The 10010-nt window shown below is 39.7% G+C and overlaps 1 pseudogene; it reads left to right on the forward strand.

Annotated features, from left to right (window-relative positions):
- Positions 1-489: 489 nt before the first annotated feature.
- On the forward strand, positions 490-827 carry LOC113908061 (annotated as a pseudogene).
- The last annotated feature ends 9183 nt before the right edge of the window (positions 828-10010 follow it).

Below are 10010 nucleotides of genomic sequence, written 5' to 3' on the forward strand. Positions count from 1 at the left end.
GTGTGTGTGTATATATATATATATATATGACATCTTTTGCATAATTTTCTTTTTAAAAAAATCAAAATTTTTGGCCACTTATTTAGAGCTAACCTGTTTGCTTTTCTCCTATAAAAAGTTTCCATCACATTAATGAATGCACTGGGATATATACAAAAATGAAGAAGAGCTGTATCTCCATTGACATACTATAGAAAGCAAGTTAGAACTATCTCCATCGATGCACTGCACTGAAAAATGCAAACTTGATTTCCAAAATGCAAGTAGAGCTTATAGTATTAGTGGGTATAAAGTTTAAAAGAGAAGGCAAGACCCCAGTCACTGTGCAGCCGCCAACCACGGAGGGCTCAAGAGCCTCCCCCTTGAGCTCCTTCCCTTCCTGAGGCTCCGGCCCCACCCTCCTACACCCCTTCCCTCGCCCCCCTGCCTTCTCCTGCAGCCGCCTTCCCTCTTTTCCATGGAGGAAAAGAAATCCTCTCCTCTGTCCTTATGTCCACTATCCAGAACCTCCAATCTTGCGACTCCTTTGCTGATTCAAGTAAGGGTGGTATCTGCTTCCTGCTGGCACTGAGGATTATATCCATATAAGAATTCAACAGAGAAATGGCAGGAAGACCCCTACTACTGTCCAAAGGATCCTTGCTGATTACGATAAAAAGAAACTAGTGAAGGCATTTAAGAAATCTGCCTGCAATTGTACTGTAATTGAGCATCCAGAATATGGAGAAGTAATTCAGCTATAGGTGATTAGTGCAAGAACATATGCCAGTTCCTTGTAGAGACATCCTTGTAAGGATGACGACCAGCTGAAGGTTCATGGGTTTTAAGTGCTTTGGCTCACTGAAGCTTAAGTGAGGATTTCCTTGTAATGAGAAGAATTTCCCTTCTGTCCTTTGTCACAAGTTTAAAAAACTCACAACTGGTATAATGCAACCACTTGGGGTTTGCTTTTAACTTGAACTAGTGTAACTCCCTCATGCAATCAACTGAAAAGAGCCAACAGAGAGAGAAGGAGAAATAGCCTACCATTACTATAATCTTCAAAGTAATTGTATGTGCATGTATGCTTGCTTCTGACTAAATGTATACCTCTGACCTTATATAGATAGGTAATCCTATGAATTACCAATTGGTAAACATTCAAATTTTGGGGATCCTATAAATTAATTAAAACTAATAAAATTATTAATCCTAACTTCAGCAGATAAAAGGAGTGGAAAAGAGCCCAGGAGGATTCATTTGGTCATTTTCCTCATCCTTTCAAAATTATCAGTCCTATTTTCTCAATGAAAGATTTCACAAAAGACACTCAATTCTGTGTTAAGAAAGATTCCAGTTTCAACTATTAGATATGCCACTTACTAACTCAAGGGGATTACTGATCATTGACTGTGATTCTTTACCACTCCCTGCATCTCTGCTCTTTTCGATTTGACTTTGCAGTTCCTCCTACGAGAGGCAGAGAATGCAACCCTCCTCATCAGTACTTGATCAATATGGTGTGAGTGGAAGCGACAGTGGGCCAACTTGGATCCAAGCCTTACAAGCAGTGGTTTTGTGCTTGCCCCTCTTTCATTTCTGCTGTGATCACAGAAGAACATGTCCTAAGTGACCCAGAGTCCCAGAAGAATGAGAGACGCATGAAGCTCACATGAACCTGTCCTAGGCTTAGAGCCAAAAAGGCAAATCCAACCAGTGCCAAGCTGCAGCTGCATGAATGAGAAAATAAAAATGAAACAATGTTTTTTATAAGACACTGAGTCTTGTTTTGTGCTGTTTTTTGTTAGGCAGCATTACGTGGCAATTGTTGGCTAATCAAGACATCAGTTACGGAACTAAGATCCTGTTGGAAGAAAAACCTGAAATGTGTCATGGTAGTTGAGAACAGACAAGTTGGGGGGAAAAATGGGACCTGATATTGTAAAACATATTAGCTATTGTGTCTCAATTTCCTACCTAGCAAAATTTGAAAAACATGTAACTAATTCATAGAGAAAATACAAATATTTAACTGAATAACATGTGTCCACTGCTTAACCAGTATTTGGTACATATAAATTATACTCAAATTTTAATTATAGACATTTAATAAAAGTTATATAAAATAAAAATAAGTATAACATGTGAGTCAGAGTTATGAATCAACATTCACGACTTCCTAAATCACTCCAGGAATGACTTTGGACATCCTAAAAACCATGAAACAAAATACTGTAAAATAGAGAATAATCAGAATCCAGATCATCAACCTGCATTATCCTACCATATCCCATCAAATGACTGCAGCCCAAACCCTCTCCAGATCTATTAATTTCCCCATGAAAGGGTACAAGAAGCTCTTCTTAGTTAATATCTACTAAATATTTATCACATGCCAGTAAATGTGATGAAATTGTTAAATATTAACCCCACAGCAAACCCATCAAGTCGGTATGATATATATTATACCCAATTGATAGATGATAAAACCAAGACACAGCAAGCAAGGTAACTTCCTCATCATCACAATTCTACTGGGTGAAAAGATTAAGAATTGAACCCAGATCATCAGATTATACAGTTCTTGCTCTTGTCCACTGTGCTCTCCTGAAACTTCCTGGTACACAGAGGTCCTCAAACCTGGCTGCACATGGAATCAACCGGGGGCTTTGAAAATATACCTGTCCTCTGGTCTAAGCCCCATAGATTCTCACTTCATGGATTCGACACTTGATCTTAGCCAAAAGGCCGAGAAGCGATTCTCACTTCATGGATTCGAATTGAGGCCAGAGATTTTTAAAATATTCCATATGACTCTAGAACATAGGTATGATTAAAAACCTCCAGCACAATGGGACGACAGTATAGCACAGAGGTAAGAGCCTGCAGCTGTGTTCAGATGACACAGGTCTGAATCCCAGCTCTGCTACAGAGAGATGCTCTGTTCCTGTCTCCCCATCTGCAAAATGGGGATGAGGACTGTACTGCTTCATGGGATTGTGACATTTGTCAAGTGCTTACAGTAATATCTAGATATAGTAACTGCCACCTTGGTGATTCTTAAAGAGAACAGGCTTGGGAACAGAAGTTGGTTCAAATGGATGTAACTCCAGCAGGTGCTTGGTGACACGTGGAAAATCACTAACTTTATGCCATAACCTTTTCACCCATGAAGTGAGAAAAATCAAGTGTCTCCTTTTCTGCCTCTACCTCCTCCTCTTCCTCTTCTGTTTTGAGTTTAATTAAATTTAATATGCTTTAGAATAAAAATATTGAACCATGGTAGTATATCCTGTTTTATTTTTGAAATGTATTGGGAAATTTGAACATTGATTTTGAATGCTAAAAAAAAATTAGGTAAGAGTTTTAACACTTAGATTCATTTATAACTGGCTCACTTCACTCTCTCCATTCAAAGGGTTCATACAAAAGAAAAACAACTTTTCTGGTTAGGTAACAAGTTGGGTGGTAAACACAGGAGAGCAGTATGCAGGGGAGGGGAGATGTAGAACTTAGGATCCCTTGAATTTTAATCGACTCATTTAGAAAACAGCACAATAACAGATTGTCACTGAAATACGATAATTCTGTTCTTCAGGGAAGGTTTTTATTGAGTCATATAGTTTTTTTTTTCTTATAAAGGAAAATACAGGATCTGATATTATTCAGGTCTGGGCAACTTCCCAGCAAAAGTTGCTGAGACAGGAAGACGTGTGATGGCTTTCATTTTTGCGGAGGTGGAATAATTTCAATTTAGAAGCACCAGCAAATATAGAAGGGGGGAGATTATTTCCAGATCCAATCTGATAGACTAAAAGCTTCCTGACTCCATGCTCTGTGCTTTTCCAAACAATCTATTTGGATTGGTCCAGCACAGATAAACGTAATCCGTTAAAGGTTGTGTTCTGCTATATTTGTTTTAGGAAGTATTATTTCCACAGGTCTTCCAAGTATTGTTTTGTTACAGCCCATATTTCTATATGGTACCACAATATTTTATAAACATTTATTCAGATTTCACTTTCCCCAGGAGACCACAGACTTCTTGAGGTTTATGCCTCTGTGCCTTAGATATAAACTAATGCATATGTGGGTCTCTGTGCTATGTGGTGAGGTAGCACGTTTTTTTTTTCCTCAGAAAGATAAATTACTGATATGCAAAGCTTGATGGTTGCTGAGAGGTGGGGGTCAAGGTGATGTCATGTGGAAATCAAGAAAAAGGAAGGATACAAACTCTTATCTGTTTTACCAGCAAGTCTTTCTGAATGACTCAGGTTTTTCTAATCACGATACATATACAAAGCAAGGTAAACAAAGCTTCTCTGATAAATATTACCACACACCTAGGAAGAGTTGAGGCCAGCATGCTAGGCCCTGCACTCAGTTGAGGGGTTGTGGAGAAGAACAATTTGAGAGAGAAGAACGCAGACCCTGGACCCTTTCCTGCTGCAACCATCTAGGTGCCCTGGGAGAACTGACAGCATAAATGAATATAAAGAAATGTAATGCTGAAGAACACTCTGGAATGAACCACTCTTAACTGAATATAATTCCAAGAAAGTTGTCATCTTATCTTTCTCTTTGAGGAACTAAGGTGGTAAGGTAATTATCTCCACTAATGGCAGTGAGAAGAACAAGAACAGGATCAAGGTTAGCTACAACATGTGATGGGTAGCTCTTACATGTTTATGATCCGGTGGGTGCAGAAGAAAGGAACAGTGACAACGCTTTGGTGTGCAGATTTTAGTTATAACACCAGGCCTACGTATGAAGGGTATAAAGGCAGAGCTTCACCCATTCTGGAGCAACCAGTACACAGTAACAACAGAAGAGATATTTCTGAACTTCACCTCAAGGCTCTAGCACTCTGGACATAAGAAGGTATTCCAATAGACATTGCATCTACTGATACAAAGGAAGAGGGTATTTCTTTTCAGGCTTCCCTGGTGTCCCTGGCAATCCTGGACTTCTTATCTTAGCAGTGGCAGCATCAACACTGAAGAACTCTGTAGAAAGCCCACCATAAGATGAAAGTTGGTGAGTATCAAAGAATATATCTGAGCTCCAGATTAACTGGCAATGAAACAGGCCAAATGACACGAAAAGACTGAATAGATGTATTGATTCCCTACATAGTCATGGCTCTGGAGATGCAGCATAAGTTGATAGTTTACATAGAAAAACCTTGGCAGGATCCTTGTTTACTTGGAAATACTTAGTCCAAAAATGTTCTCTGCTCTGTAAATCAGATATCTGTACACAGCACTGCAGGACTACGCAGGATCCTCAGACCTGGCCAGTTAGCTCCTCCATCTTCCCTCCATCTTCACCTTAGCTCCCTTTCACCTGGCCAGTCAAAGCCCAAATGCCTCAGATTCCTTTATCTTTCCAAATGATTCACATATATCTAAATTCTCTCCTACTCTTCTTTGATTGCCTAATTCCTTTTTACTATCCTTAAGGATCACTATCAAGTATTTTAAAAATATAAATGACTAGGAATCTGAGGTAATTACCAATTTTCATAGCAAAATTTTACATTTGTTAATTCTATTACTGGGTGAGTCCCTTTCTAACACTTCCAGCAAAGTTAAGCATAGTTTGCATATTTTTTCTTTAATTCTCTCACTACTCCCTATATATATACAGTAATTCTAATACTCATGATGTTATATTGTAATGTGTATTTATTTCCTATTAAACCAGGAGTTCTTTAAAAGTAGGAATCATGCCTTTAATTTTAGTACTGACTGCATTTAACAAAGTGACAGATCTACTGTGAGCTTTTAATAAAGAGCCATTGAATAAAACCAAATTATCTAGGGTTTCTGGATACTTTCCATCAACAATAATGAATAGCTTTCCTTTGGATATTGGTATGAGAGAGTTCAGCTATTTTTGACTGCCATAAAGATAATATTAACAGCCTAGAGTTGACAATTGGTATTTCAGAAGATTCATCCATAAAATTTGTCTGATAGTCATTCCTCAAATTCTGCAACTACTTTAAAAAGACCACCTACGTTACATTAGATTTGGAGGAGATACAGGCCTGGGGGGCAATGACAAACAATTAAGGGGACCCTCCTTAAGAAAAACAGAATAAATTACAAATACAGGTTAGGTGCAGGATCTTTGAAAGGGCCCAGGTCTGTGAGGTGCTCTGAAGCTTAGGCATCATTTGCTTTATGGTAAATGCCCTCTTTCTGGTATGGGTAGAATTACTTGTACAGAACAAGATGCAATACATTTTCTCAAATTCTACAAAGTTTCAACATTAGAAATAGTCAATGCAGGAACATTTTTATTTGAGGGAAAGGAGATATACAACTATTGAAAATATTATCCATTATTTTCATTCAAAATCCTCTATGTGAATCTACTAGGAAATATTTTTTCCCTCAGAACCCAAACCAAGATATAACCTGTTTTTAATTTATGAATTTACCTCTTTTCTACTAGGAAAAGAATGAGAACTTCATGACACATCAAGTGTCTTTCCTTTAGGAGCCAGGAAACGTAGACATAAATGATGGATTCAACTGTCATTAACTCTTCCTTTTCCTGCCCCCTCCCCCATTTTGACCACTTGGGTTTTTATTTTTTCTTTAAAAATATTTTTTCCAGTCTTACTGTATGTATGTTTACATGTAAAATACCTCGATTGCCTAGTGTACCTAAACAAGTAAAGTCTCAATTATTCCCCTAGGAACTTAGCAGTTAAAGAAAAGAACAAATGGAGATATAAAACAGGAACCTTTAGAGATGGAAAATAAGAACACAGCTATTGAACTTGTACACGTCCAGTCCCCATCTCTATGCACTCTGCAAAAATCAGAAATATCTCTCCTCTCCCTCTTACAATGGGGAGCCCAAGAGTCAGTGTGAGAGTCAGGGAATAAAGCTGGCTTTTCTTCTATGCCTTTTTTTTTTTCCCTCTTGCAGAGAATCAAGGCAGAGAAGGAAGTCTCAAGACAATGGAGAAGTCAGAAACCGTTATCTGAAACCAAAGATACCAGAGTAGTGAACCAGAAACAGAGAGCAAGGCACAGAGAAAGAGATGGTGTGGGACGGGCTATAGCTAACGACTGACTTACTTTTCCATCTGTCCTGTGACGCATGGGCAGGTTGGCTTTACTTAAAGAACCAGTGTAGGGAAGGATTTAGGAAACAGAGTCCAAATGGTTTTCAGAGTCCAAAATAGCCTTAGTCAAGAGAAATTAATTTTGGCATTTGCAAAAACTGGAAAAAGCTTTCAGAAATTAGTTACCTTTTCAGCTGTGTGAACAGCACTATGTTCAATTCCATCTGCTTCAGAAGACTTCCTCGATAAACCCAGTGCTCCTCCAAGCTCACCTGGCTGCTGCGACATTAGTGAAATTCTAGGTTTCCAATGATTTCACGTTTACCCTGCTGTATAATTATTTTTTTAAGTATCTTAACAACAAAGACTGTGCCTGATCTTTTCTGTAGTTTCAAACCATTAGATGAAAAATTCTATACACCCAACATTGATTTGTTTTATTTTATGTGGTTAGTTAGGAAACCAAGTTGACATATATTTTCATTTATTGCACACGAGGATTCTGAAATAGAGCTATTACATTAGTATCTCCTCCCTTTTTTATGAAGATGAAAAGTCGGGAGATATGGATTGAGTTACTCATCTTTAGTCCTACAGCCACAAATAGATTTAAGACAAGGACCCCGGTTTTCTTTTCCCAAGTTGAATATTTTTCCTGTATGCTACAGAAGTCTGTCAAGTAGTTCTGAGTGGAATGCCTTATAGTTCTGACCTTAGGCCCTCTTAGCAGCCAAAATCTATGGTAGGATCCAGCCCATCATGTATTTGTTCAGTCTATCAGCCAAAAAGGGTGGAGCAGCCTCTGTGTGCCAAGCAGAGGGCTAGTCACTAAAAACTGGGCTTGCATGCTAATTATGTTACATGTCTGAGACTAGAGTGTTATCTCATTGCCTTTAGGATAATGACAGAAAGAGTCAACTTGAAAAGCCCAATCCTAGCATGCAGGAGTCTACATAAAGCAAAGCATATGGTGTGGGTCAGATGTTAATGGCACTGTGTTAACCCAGCACTAAACGAACAACACTTGGATGCACACGACCAGGTCTGGAATCACCCTGATGCCAGCAACAGAGCACAGACAACTGGCTCAGGAGCCATGGGCATCTCCCCAGCATCACTGCAGCTGCTGTCAGTCTTGGAGATGATACCAGTCCTGACTAGTCCTGCAGCTGTCTCTGCCTGGCTATGCCTCTCAAAATGTTCATAGCTTTTGCTTTTGGAGTGGGTTCAGTAACAGGTGGAATTTAGGGAGACCCAAGTTTGGTGGAGCAGATCCAAACACGACACAGACTTAGTACATCTGATGTTAATCAGCAGACTGTGCATAAAACAATGAAGGTGGTAGGCGAGTTTGTTCTCTCTGCTCTGAGGCAGACTCCCTGCTTCACAGAAAAGACTGCAGACTGTGGAATAAGGCAGAGTTGGGTCTGTACCTTGACCTGCTATTACTCTGTGGCCTTGGGCAAAATTTTTTAAATTTCTGATCTTCAATGTCCTTGTGTGGGTAATTAAATAAAATCACAATTTCTCTCCAGGGTTGTATTAAAGGTTAAATTTGTGTGGCCATGAATGATATATAATTAAGTGGAAGAAAAAAAAAAAGAAAAGAAAGCAAGCTGCTGATGAGTAAGTATAATTTTCTCCCATTTTGTTGTAGGTGAGAATATACGGGAACAGAGACAGAAATTAGTAGGGGATGCTCTATCTGAAAGGCACTGGAAAAAGTCTTGAAGAATCTAAATAAAATGGGCATTGGGTGGGATTGAAGACGCAGAGATTTTGATTTCATACTTCATATTTTATAAGCATTTTGAATAATGGTGAGATTGTGAGTGATTTTTACTCTGTGTGTATGTGTGTGTGTCCTGTAAGTGTAAATAAGAGCTACTATAGAGAGAGTATACATAAAGAACCTGGATCACAATACATATTCTCTACAGATAAGTATCTTCTTTTCCCCCCCCTTTTCTTTAAAGTCATTTAAAATGCTGAAATGGACATCCCTGGTTACCGGGATCTTCTAATAGAGATACCAAAAAATCCTTCAATGATGTAGGCAGTTGGCAGGGTACAGGACTTTGAGGAAGCAGAATACACTCCTAGGAAAAAGACTGGAGTATTCAAGGCTGTTTAAAATAATCAAATGATTATTTCACTCCTCTCCTGGCTATGTAGTGAGGAAGCCTATTCAGTTTTTGTCCCAGAAAATCTCCAGGTAAAATGGGAAGAGGGAAAGTTTGGGAATCAAAACAGGCAGATTCTAGCCCTGGCACCACACCTGAAAATTCACAGCACTGAACCCTAACATTCCTAATCTGAACAGTTGATTTGATTTTTTTCTTTTTAAATGTTAAGTTAAAAATCTTCGCAATGGGGTCAAATGAGATGGTGACTTCAAAAACACTTTTGATGTAGGGGCAGAGCAAGATGGCGGAGGAGTAGGAGACATGGATTTTGTCTGGTCTCAGGAATTCACCTGAATAGGGATCAAACCATTCTGAACACCTACGAACTCAACAGGAGATTGAACAGGAGAGTAGCAACAACTCTCTGAACAAAGAAGCGACCACTTACTGGAAGGTAGGACGTACGGAGAAGTGAATCCGAGGTGACACTCAGGAGGATGGACGGCGGGGGAGGGGGCCTCCGTTGGCCGCTTCTGGCAAGTGATAGAGTAGCAGAGCACAAAATCAGACCTTTTAGAAGTTGGCTCCGCTAAGGGATGTCGCTGGAGTGGCCAAGCGGGGGGTGGAATCCTCCCGGGACAGTGTGGTCTCAGGACTCTTGGGGTCACAGAAAGACTGGGGGTGCCGGAGTGTGGCAGAAATCCCAGGTATCAGAGCGGGGAAGCCAGCTGCAGAGACGGAGCCGAGGCGCAGGCTCTCAGCTCGGGGTTGCCATAAACTGTGATCCGCGGCCCAGTCGGGCCACTGCTCCTCTAGCAGGA

Source organism: Zalophus californianus, chromosome 16 (assembly GCF_009762305.2).
Source record: "Zalophus californianus isolate mZalCal1 chromosome 16, mZalCal1.pri.v2, whole genome shotgun sequence".
Classification (NCBI taxonomy): Eukaryota; Metazoa; Chordata; class Mammalia; order Carnivora; family Otariidae; genus Zalophus; species Zalophus californianus.